We start from the raw sequence: 12,540 nt of genomic DNA, 5'->3' as shown, positions 1-12,540 counted from the left end.
CCCCAGATTGCATTTCAATAACAAGGTGAAGAAGCCTGCCTATATCAACATCAGTTAAGGACAGATAGGCGAACAAGATCCATTATTCTCCCCGATTTGCATCAGTACACATCACCACTACGGCAATCGAAGTAAAATTTCAATGCAAGATTTCTAGAAACTAAATACAACAGAATCCAAATTATAGACAACACTTCAGGATTTTAAGAATTCATTCTTCAAATTACATATAAACCAGACAACTCTCAAGGGGGGAATATCAAGTACAGTCTTGGAAAAGAAAATTATATGCAAGCAAGTGCCGGCATAAATAATTCTACAAACTGCTGAAAAGTTCAGTTGATACTATAACTATAAAAGCCAGACCAGATCATGTACATTAGTCCATCTAATGAGTGGGAAACAAGGGGTTAGGTCCTAATCGGACTATATAATCTGATTAATAAGTAACATTTGACAACAATCTCACAAGATTTACCATGTTGGATTAAAATAAGGAGCAAACAACCTTCAAGCTTCAACAAAGTCTGTTGGATAATTAGTACAAGATATCAAATTTCAGTAAATTAGCGAGTTTTACAAATTGAAGGCATCTTGATCTTAAGCTTCTAACAAAAGAATGGCTTCCACCATAAACCCGGTAACAATCTCTCCATCACTGTCCACAGTTCGTTTTGCTTTAAACCAATCCGATCAAGAGACTAAAGCATTCTCCAAACTAAACTAGTTGCTCCAAAAAACTAGGAGCAACTCCACCTGAAACTTGGGCTCTAAATTACACCTTTTTAAAAACGTTGAAACTAGCACAGTATTTTGTAACACTAAGATTTAAAGATCTTATTCCAGTTGCAGGAACCGTTTTGAGTTGAATATATATCTACAGCCAACACTGTGAAAAACCACCGATTACAAGCTTCTACATAACAAATTATGTATAACCACTGCTCAGTAAATACAATCTTCAAATAAAGCAGAACCACAACAGGGCGACACCATGAGTGGTACCCCACAGTATAAACTTAAAATCTAACAACAAAAAAGATGAGCAGTCAGCATAACAGAACTGAATATTTTACACTATGGAGTACATTATTTTATATAAAAAAGGAGTTACTTGGCTAGGAACAAGTGCTATAGTACAACGAAAGACAATTCACCAACATCCCAAGAATTGGGACCAGTCAAGCACACCACGACCAGCTCTGCTGCTCTCCAGACATAGCAACAGTAGCCTTTCTCTAGCTAAAGTGACTATAAATGACAAATACCATTCTCTAAAATGGTCCTGTTTAGCATTCAAATTTCAAATGGTAGGCTCTTTGGGAAAAACATATTTCAAATTGATTTTCTCCATTGCTACAACTGCAATCGAGCACATTAACCATTTAATTTGAAAATAGAATCCTGGTGTAAATGGAGCCTTGTACAAAGTGTCCGAGTAATGCTGATCTCCAGGACTCACTAATTACGAAGAGCATTTCCCAGTTTCCAAGTGAAATAAACTACCCACTCAATTTGCACTTAAGCACAAATACCACTGCACTTTTATTAAAAGCAGGACATCAGAAGGTGGGGAACGTAGAAGTTATTCCTCCAAACCTCTCATCACAGCTGAAAATATTCCCCATCTCAAATACAGTTAACCTGCACAAAATTAAACCAATTGCCCTCATCGACTCTGGATATGTGCCAGTCAAAACAACACCCATGATGCTGCTAATCCTCTCGTATAAGGGCAGTAAACATTGCCAAAATTCTGCCTTCTATGGGAGGGACTTGAATAGAATTTATTACATCACCCATATCATTCGCATTTGACATCTACTGGGAACCAACAGATTCTATTATTCATCAAGCAAGGTGCAAACTGCAAACAATACAAAAAAAGCACGTACATTTTATAGTCCAAAACCAATGGTGACGTACACAACAGGCTGAATTATGTTTCCTGCTATGGAATTAAAACAGTCAACAATCTAACTGTACACCAAGTCCCAATCACTTTGAAAGATAATGGAACAAGACCCAGTCTGTTTTTAAGGGCAAGGTGCATACATAAAATTGGCATCCCAGGGAGTTGACTAATCGCCCCAGGATGAACCCAGGCATTGTGCATTCATAAAAGGCTACACAGGAATTAGATGACCCAAATGATATTAGTGAAGTAAAGCGAGATAGCGCAGCTGTGGTTAAACTCGCTCAATTTCATTTCCTAACACATTAATGTACAATTTGCTCAGTTGGGCTCCAAGATATACATTCCATTCAGTCTTAAGAGCTTATGGAGCAAATATCTACAAACTCTCCAAGAGAAAACTGGAAGGGAACAGATGATCCATATTGGAGTGCATCTTTAAGACTTTTGAGAAACATTTTAAATGCAATGTATGCTTAATACTGCCCATCTCACCCAGCAGACTGTGGGAATTCAAGTGCAACTTAATCCACCATAACACACGTTCTGTTTGGAACCTTGTTACTGCACTGGACTATCTCTGCCCACGAGCTTCAGGACACCTACGGCCGCCTGAGGAAGAGAGTATTTGAAAACCAGGCCCTCAAAACTGCCACCAAGCACATGGTCTACAGGGCTGTAATAATACCCCCCTCCTGTATGGCTCAGAGACATGGACCATGTACAGTAGACACCTCAAGTCGCTGGAGAAATACCACCAACGATGTCTCTGCAAGATCCTATAAATCCCCTGGGAGGACAAACGCACCAACATCAACATCCTCGACCAGGCCAACATCCCCAGCATTGAAGCACTGACCACACTCTATCAGCTCCGCTAGGCAGGCCACACTGTCCGTATGCCAAACACGAAACTCCCAAAGCAAGCGCTCTACTTGGAACTCTTTCATGGCAAACAAGCCAAAGGTGGGCGGAGGAAACATTAAAGGGACACCCTCAAAGTCTCCCTGAAAAAGTGCAACATCCCCAGTGACACCTGGGAGACCCTGGCCAAAGGCCGCCCTAAGTGGAGGAAGTGCATCCGGGAGGGCGCTGAGCATCTCAAGTCTCATCGCCGAGAGCATGCAGAAATCAAGCGCAGGCAGCGGAAAGAGTGTGCAGCAAACTAGTCCCACCCACCCCTTCCCTCAATGACTATCTGTCCCACTTGTGACAGGGACTGTGGCTCTCGTATTGGACTGTTCAGCTACCTAAGGACTCATTTTAAGAGTGGAAGCAAGGCTTCCTCGATTCCGAGGGATTGCCTATGATGATGATTGCAGCCCCAAAACATGGCAAAAACACAGTGGCATCTCATACTAAATACATGATAAGGGGGGAAAAAAAAGTTATTGTCGTCACTGGAAAACTGCACCAGATTTCACTCTGCTGCAAGCTGGAGAATGTAAAGGAAAATTAAACAGAATAAAACAGATTTCAAAAACAAAATTCTGCAGATGCTGGAATCTAAAATAAAGCAGAAAATGTTAGAAATAATTAGCAGGTCAAGCAGCATTAGTGGAGAGAGAAACAGGGTTAACGTTTCAGGTCAATGAACCTTCGTCAGCCGGTTTCTCTCTCCACTGATGCTGCCTGACCTGCTGAGTATTTCCAGCATTTTGTTTTGAAAAGTTTTCAAATGGACTGTGCAACTCATGGACTACTTAAATTTTATATTTAACATACATATAAACTATAAATAAAATAAAAGCTTAAAGAATGTGCCTTTTAACTTCCTTTAAAGGTTTTTCCATACAAAACAACTTGTATTTATGCAGCGTCTTTAAATTAATAAAACAAAGGCACTTCACAGGATTGATTAACAAAATTTGATACCGAGCCACATAAGGAGATATGAGGACAGGTGACCAATAGCTTGGTCAAAGAGGTAGGTTTTAAGGAGTGTCTTAAGGGAGATAATTCCAGAGCTGAAGGACTTGGCAGCTAAAAACACGACCACCAATGGTGGAGCAGTTAAAATCAGGCTTGCTCAAAAGGCCAAATTTAGAGAGCCGATATCTTGGAGCATTGTTGTGGGGCCGGAGGAGATTACAGAGATACGGAGGAGCGAGGCCATGGTGGGATTTGAAAACAAGAATGAGAATTTTTTAATCGAGGCATTGCTCAACTGGGAGTTAATGCAGGTCAGCGAGCACAGGGGTGATGGGCGAACGGGACGTGGTGCGAGTAAACTGTGCAAGAACATGTATTGGGGATTTTCTGTATGAGGAACGCTGTATTGGTTCAGAGTACAGGGTGAAAGAGAGGGATCCAGGTAATCCAGCTCTGTTGCTAGACTGGTATATTGGTTACTAATACATGAGAGTCAGGACATGGGCAGCAGAATTTTGGATGACCTCAAGTTTAAGGAGGGTAGAATGTGGGATGTCAGCCAGGAATGCGATGGAATATTCAAGTCTAGAGGTAACAGAGGCATGGATGAACTTGAAGTGAAATGAAACAAGACATCAGAGAAAGGTTTACACTGGTCTGCTGACAAAACAAACTGAAATTGCAATTGTTCATTCAAATGCTGAACGCAAGACACTGGATTCAATGTAATTTACATGTGATACTAATTCAGTGTCCACACCAGTTTGGCACTTTGTTTAAGAGGCAGCCGTTGAGAAACAGTAATATTCGGTGGTTTCCCCCTAACTACTATGGCTGCAAATGTTTTACTTTTTAAAAAAGATGCCAGATTTCTTTCAGGCGGTCCCCAATGACACAACTCGGATGTACAGGAGAACCACCAAGTAACAGCAGCATGGTAAAATGGCAGCCTTTTGGCAGAACTGGACATCAGTTTGCTCTACTAAATGGGGGGTTTGTTGCAACTTCTACACCCATGTGCGAGTACAATGTGGTATTGCATTTATATAACGTCTGAACAAAAAGCAAAACCTTCATGCATGAGCACAACACTTTGAACAGAAAACATCTATTGGTGCAAGAAATTGAGTTGTACTTTGGTTGAGCCACACTCATTTTTACAGATTGCAATGGTCCAGTGGACCAGCACAGCTTCTGATTCTTAAGTGGCATTCTTAGCTACTCAAGCATTAAAAGAGAAAATTCCCAGATCTTCAAAAAAAAGGCACTCAACATTAACATAAGAAACACACAAGGATTTCAACACGAGATTGGAAAGTTTGACAGATCGAATCTAATATTAGAAGTTTCCATGCTAATCCAGACTTCATTCATGTATGGCGTCAAGTATCGCATCCAATGTCTAAACATAGAACTTTGCAGCTATTATGTTCAACAGTATCTATTTACAGTATCTCATGAATATTTGGACACCCATTCTTCACATGTAAAGGCTCAATTCTATTTACAAAAGAACATTCCCTTAATCTCAAAAAAGGTCCTTAAACATTCCTGCTCTTAAAAGCATATTTTCCCTGCCTCCCCTAATTACCAGAGGATTTACATGCAGTACTAAATAGTTACCTAAATAATTCCATTTGAAAACAGAACTGAACTTTAACAGGTTTGATCATATGTTTCCATGCGCTGTGTGGTAGCTTACACTGATGTGATGAAAGATCATGGTAGATGTGATGAAATACCAAGTGCATCATTCTGACCATTTCACTTTCAAGATCATAGCAGCCCTCGTCAATGCCAAGTAACCACAGTTGCAATAAAACTTTGTGTTCTTGCTTAAAACCCAACAAGACATTTACAATATACTCTGCAGTACTATTGGTCAACATTTGTTTGAAAGTAATTAGTGATTAGGAACAGATATCACTTGCAAGTCATTATGTGATCAGAAAAATGCATACACAATTGCCTAATCATTTTACAACCATGTGTTAAACAAGGTGGTCATTTATCTTTGTGAATTATAGTCCAGGGCCATGTTCAACTAATAAATCATATCTTAATCTATCATTAGTTTGCATAGGGGATGAGGAGTGAGATTCCTTGGAACATATTGAAGGAACCAAGAAATGTGTTTAGTACACTTCCATAACTGTGGCATGGTGCAAGATGGCTGCCGAGGTGGCAGCTTCCCAGGGATCTCCACTGACCCTCCCAATGCCTTCCCCAACCAAGCATCAGACCACCTACCATCAAGGGTGCTACACAGCGCCAAGCCTGCGGCCAACATCTCTCCGTAGGCAACTAGGCCCATACAGCAGTGCCTGGTCTCCAGTCGTCTTCGACCCTCTTGCCACTGAATCAAGACCGTGCTCAACTAAGCCTGTCTGGTAGCCGGTGTGCAACGACCACCCCACGCACAGGCATCTTCCAGAAGTTCGGGACCTGGAACATCAGGGCCCTCATGGACAACTCCCAACAGCGACAGGCCGGAACGCTGCACGCCATAGCTGCCCGGGAACTTAAGACACCCACCCACCCTTTCCCTCAACGACTATCTATCCCACCTGTGACAGGGACTGTGGTTATCGTATTGGACTGTTCAACTACCCAAGGACTCAATTTAAGAGTGGAAGCAAGTCTTCCTCGATTCCGAGGGACTGCCTATGATAAAATAGTGAAAGCAGCCATATGATAAAACAAGATCGATCACAGCCACCAGTTGGGTAATTCTGGAACCTTTTCTATACCTTCACGCTTTCACTGGAGGTTACTCAGTATTTGTAATCATTGGCGATTTAATAAATAATCATTTTGACATCAGTTACTGTAATGCAACACAAAATGCACAATAGGCTAAACCTGCTGCTTCATGTGATCCAAAGACCAGCCTTGCAATATCATAGAGGCAACTTTTTTTTTTTAAAAGACCTCTTGTATAATCAGGTGCAACGAGGCAAAGATTGGAACCTCAAATTTTAAAAACTTTCAGATATTTTACTTGGGTCTTATGTTGCAAGGTGTAAACAAGATCAAGAAACATCTCAACTTTTCCAATTCTGACGAAGGGTCACAGACCTGAAACGTTAACTCTCTTTCTCTTCACAGATGCTGCTTGACCAGCTGAGATTTCCAGTATTTTCTGTTTTTATTTCAAGATTCCAGCATCTGCAGTATTTTGCTTTAGTATCAAGAAACATATGCCCTTATGTACACAAAATAATCTAAAAGTCCAAGGTGACTAAAATAACTGTCATTGGGGATTCATGTCATAGGTTTAAACTATTTGGAGCTTCCTCTGGGAGCAAGAATCACCACTTACAAAAATGAGATGCTAATCAATAATGCTCAAGAGATTTTACAGCAGTTTTATTAATATATTGCAATATGCATCACCACCCAAGTGTAAAATCCCATCACTTCTCACCAAGTTGTATAGTTCTAAAGAATTTAGTTACTTGAATTAACACAAGAGACCAAATAAATCACCCCCGTCACTTTGGTTTCAGTGCTGTTTTGAGACCTTCAACTAAGTCACCAAAGGGATGTCCAAAAAGAACAAAGTTTGACTCCATAATTTGTTTTATGAAATATAGCAATGAAGGATTTAAACATTTTCTGGGTCAATTCTACTGTAGTGTAGAAGCAGAACCAAGTTCACAGCAAGCAGTTCAGGCAAAAACATTCTTTACTAAATATGAAACTTCAATTAAATATGCAAGTTTCAGTGTGCAAGTTTCAGTTTCCTTTTTAGTCAAATTTAGGTCTTCTCCTTGCTGCTGAATATCTTTGGTTTACAATAGCTAGGATTTAGAGTGGGTATGGATTTTTCTTTTTAAAACAAGCTTGGAAAAGCTTAACATTTTGACATCAATCCAGTTTCGAGGAAAGGTTTCAGTTGCAAATTATTACCACAGATCATGAAAAATTTGAATCACGAAATGCAGTCCATCAAGCTTCAGATTTCATCACAAACAACTTAAGCCACTGAAACCATCAGAACTGACACCAGAAACTACCAGAGACACGTTCAAATCTCATTTTACAAAACACAACTGAAAGAACTGAAACAAATGTCAGTCATACTGTATGTACTCATAGCAATTAGCTGGACAAGTGACATGGTGTCTTGAAGAATGGAATCCAGCTCAGCTGCAGTACGTTCAATGTGACTATGTTACTGCAAAACACTGAATGTCTGTGCACGCTGGTAGTATATAAGAATTCATGTACCCAATCAGATTAAAATTACTTTCCCATTTCATTTATTTTGGATCAGACAATCAAAGTCAAGAAGTGTATCACAAGGCATTAATAACCAAAGGATTATTTTATTTAAAATATGCAAGACCACAGGTCTCGATATTAAGCTGAAAGTCTGGGGTTTCAGGCTGTGGGATTCTCCTAACCGCTGATACATATGCAGATAAACACATACTTGAGCCAAACTATAGTCCCACTTTTGATCCATACAAGGGGATGGGGAAAGAGGAAAGGGCAGCATTGATTTAAAGTACCTCTTGCATATCCCATAGCATTTTTCTTTTCACACCACCCCCAAGATCAGGTTTGGGCATCCACGTGCAGAAGAACCTCCAGCAACACTGCTGTTTCAATGCCATAAAGTTTGAAAATAAATCTAATAGCAACCAATAAAACACAACTTAACGGAACATTAGTTCACGGGTTAAATGTGGAACTCGATAACCTAAAATGATATAGATATAGAAGGTGCACTTAAACGCTCCCTTAATTCCTTGGTTCCACAATCCTTCACCGACCTCTAAATCCTGAGCCACCGTATTATCCTAATTATTGAAGTTCGCATTATTCAGTACCATGTTGCAAATCGTTAATCTCATTTTAATTGAGGGGAGGGACTAACCTGCAAGTAGTTTTTTTTAATTTTTAATTTAAGCATTCTAAGTTACTGGATTTAGAATATAGCTGAAAATGTTAAACAGCCACAAGTGGGGAATTCAAAAATCTCCAAATGAGGTAACCGTTAAGTTCTACATAGATGCCAGCTGCAACTCGGACACGGACACACCAATAAAATAGCACCACTTCCTGTTGCTTGTGTTACTGTATTGTACCCACAAATCCATTTTGAACAAGAAAGGCCCCTAACATTTAATCAAAGAACCGTGAAGGCAGTTTGAGGCTCGAGATACGTGGCCAAGAAATGTAACTCAATAACTTGCATTTAGTTAATGAGCACCAAGGTCTCAAGGCGCTTCACAGAGGCTTAATCAGAAACAAATAGATGCCAAGCCAAAGGAAGAGATTTTAGGAGGGGTGATCAAAGGCTTAGGAAAAGGTGGGTTTTAAAAGGAGGTGGTGGCAGTGGAGAGACAGAGGGGTTTATGGAATTCCAGAGGATAGGGCCTAGGCAGCTGAAGATACAGGCTCCCGAATGAAGGGAGTGGGATGCACAAAAGGCAAGAGTCAGCAGTTTTTTTTTGGGGGGGGGGGGAGGAGGGGGAAATTATGGTCTGGAGGAGGTTAGAGATAGACAGGGACATGAAAGCATTTAAATCAGAGAATTGGAATTTCAAATTCAAGAGATTGAGGGGGCCAGGAGCCAGTATAGGTAATTAAGGACAGGAAGATAGGTAAGTGGGCAGGATACTGATAGCAGAGTTTTGTATCAGCTAAATTTTACAAAAGAAGAATGGGAGGTCAGCCAGAGTGGAATAATTGATCTGGAGGTGACAAAAGGTATGAATGAGGATGGAATCGGTGGCGAGGGTACAGAGTTTGTGGTGGGAACCAAGACGATGATTTCAGTCTTTGACGTTTTAACTGGAGAAAATTGCAGCTCATTCATGACTGGATATCACAAGCAGTCTGACAAGAGGCATGGATGGATTGAGAGAGGTGGCGAATAGATTGAGCTGGACGTTGCCAGCGCTCGTTAGGAAACTGACACCATGTCTGCGAATGATGTTGCCGAAAGCAACATATAGATGAGGAACAGGAGGGGCCCCCAAAAGATGGATTCTTAGAAAACCCTGGAGGTCATGGCACAGGAACGACAAGAGAAGCCATTGCTGGAGGTGCTCTGGCTACGGTGGAATAGGCAAGAGTGGAGCCAAGCGAGGACAATTCCACAGAGCCGGACAACGGAGGAAAGGCATTGGAGGTAGATGGTGGGGTCGACTGTGTCAAAGGCTGTGGAACTGCCTTGTGATTTGAATCACTAGGTCTTGTGACGTCCAGCTTTACTCAACCCAAGCTCCATAGTGCTATTATTCAGGAGCTTTATTCGAAACCAACAACTGCATAACTTTCCCAGTACAGCTGAAAAAGACATGATGATAGCAAGAATATAGTTTGTGTAATGAGTTTGAAAACTAATGATCTACAAATCTCATTGGGATAATTGACCAACTAGTCTTTTACAGTGAACTGGTTTACCAGGCGATACATAACATTGCCTGGACTAATATTTTGTAGAATCAATACAACCAATAATCAATTAAATAATTTACACCAGACTATAAACCCATTTCACAGGCATGTGTTGTACAGTACAAGGAGGGATAGTGATGCCAAGTTCTATTTTTTTTTTAAAAAAGGTATAGTTTGAGGGAACACAACTCATTTCAGTATTCAACAAAATATTCTGTTCTATCATTTTGGCATGGCCAATGTCACGCAAACATTGTCACGCCACAGCCAACAAAGCCTACCCAATGAAAAACAGTGATCATTCATTGCTTAATTGGGCTTGGTGAAAATACACTAAACTTCCATTTGGCAAAGTGTCAGCAAGTAAAAGGTCATAGGATTAGCCCCATTTGAGGACTAGAGCACATAAACTAAGGTGATATTTCAGTGCAGCACTGTCAGAGCTGATGTATTTTGGATGGAAGTATTAAATTGCAACAGCCCCCAACCACACTCTTGCTCAGGTAGATGTAAAAGATTCCATGGCACCATTCAAAGAAAAGAAGGTAATTCTCGCAATGTCCTGGCCAATTTATTTTCGTCAACCAACACTATCAAAGCAGATTAAATGTGAAGTGCTCTGCAGTGTCCTATAAGTAAGTGCAAGCTCATCTAAAAACAAATTGCACTCTCCTGGAACTTTTTCTATTTTAAAATGTATTGAATCAGCAGAGTATTTAAACGCAGGATTATTCAGCTTCCATAAAATCACCTTTCCAGGTCATCATATGTTAGCGAGGATACTACTCAGCTTTAAGCTTGCCTTAATTCCCTCCCCTGCAAAAGATAACCTGCATCAAATCTTCCATTGTTAGTGCCAATGTAACTCCACACTGAACGGATAGATTATACTTACTGCAAAAAAGTTCAGATACAGTTTCTGTTCCATAGGTATCATTCAGCCAGGGTTAGAGTGTTAATTTTAATAGAGAGGGACATCCCAAGTCAGCTTGTGAGCTAGGGGCCGGAGGAACACCTTAACAATGTACGAGCCGAATTTCCGATTTCCACCTAAAAACCAGGAGGATCAGACCGGCAGGGCTCAAAATGCCTTTACCTGCACATAATGACACTGGAACTGTAACTAGCCAAGGGACTATACTGCAAAGCCAGAAGATGCTCATTGCACTCACAAATGAAGCTTTTTGTACAGAATTTTTTTTTTATATAAAAGAAAATGCGCCCAAATCTCAGTGTAATTACCACTAGACTCAAAACATATTGGGGCCTAACATATCAACAATAGTATCTATCAGTGCACCCACAACAGGAGTTTGTTTCTTACTAACAGAGACAGATCTTTACCTATAAAAGAACTTGTTTTTATATCTGCATTTATGATGTCTTCAGGGAATTACTCTAAAATATAACCCCACCATTACGTTGGGCAAAATGGCAGCTAATTTGAACATAGAAAGTGACCAAATCATCAGGATTCTTTTGATCTGTTTGAAGCAGGAGTGGCTCCCTTCATCAAACAGTGCCAAGGGATCTTTAACGGGGCTTCTGTTTAATATGGTGACAGGAAGTGTCAGCTTAGTGTTCATGTGCGCAGTGGGGGCTTGTAACCCACAACTTTCTGACTAAGAGCTAAGCAGACACTACAGTTCAGGAACATAAAGAAAGACTTGGACTTATATAGTGCCTTTCACAACCGCTGGATGTCTCAAAGCACTTTATAGCCAATGAAGTACTTTTGCAGTGTAGTCACTGTTGTAATATAGGAAACGCGGCAGCCAATTTGCACACAAGCAAGCTCCCATAAACAGCAATGTGATAACGACCAGATAATCTGTGTTTTTGTTATGTTGATTGAGGGATAAATATTGGCAATGACACCAGGGATAACTCCCCTGCTCTTCTTCGAAATAGTGCCACGGGACCTTTTACGCCCACCCGAGAGAGCAGACAGAGCCTCGGTTTAACGTCTCGTCCGAAAGACGGCACCCCCAACAGTGCAGCACTCCCTCAGCACTGCACTGGGGTGTAGATCTAGATTTTATACTGCTCAAGTCCCTTAGGTAAACTTGTCTTCATTAGCGCGAAACAGACTGTCAAATCTGATCAATTGAGGGAAATTAGACAACAAAAGCAATCAGAGAAAATAAGAGGAACAAAAGCAAGTACTGCACGTCAAACAGTGATTTTAACCAAAGCAGAAGACTCCAGGCATGATGCTATTCTGAAATTGCAGTGATGATCTTACAATGTTCACTGACAAGCAGGTCATAATCACAATCATCATCATTTAAGAAGCTGTGCTTTTCATATGATCATTATGCACCAGCAATGGGCACATG

The 12,540-nt window shown here is 40.6% G+C and overlaps 1 protein-coding gene across 2 annotated transcripts in view; it reads right to left on the bottom strand.

Moving 5' to 3' along the window:
• Window positions 1-12,540, bottom strand: part of LOC139277311 (inositol hexakisphosphate kinase 2-like) — a 31,595-nt gene that overhangs the window by 17,274 nt on the left and 1,781 nt on the right. The gene's annotated exons all lie outside the window — the stretch shown is intronic.

Source organism: Pristiophorus japonicus, chromosome 12, assembly GCF_044704955.1.
Source record: "Pristiophorus japonicus isolate sPriJap1 chromosome 12, sPriJap1.hap1, whole genome shotgun sequence".
In the NCBI taxonomy this organism is placed as follows: Eukaryota; Metazoa; Chordata; class Chondrichthyes; family Pristiophoridae; genus Pristiophorus; species Pristiophorus japonicus.
The sequence above is the reverse complement of the archived record's forward strand: the minus strand, read 5'-3'. Positions and strand labels throughout refer to the sequence as shown.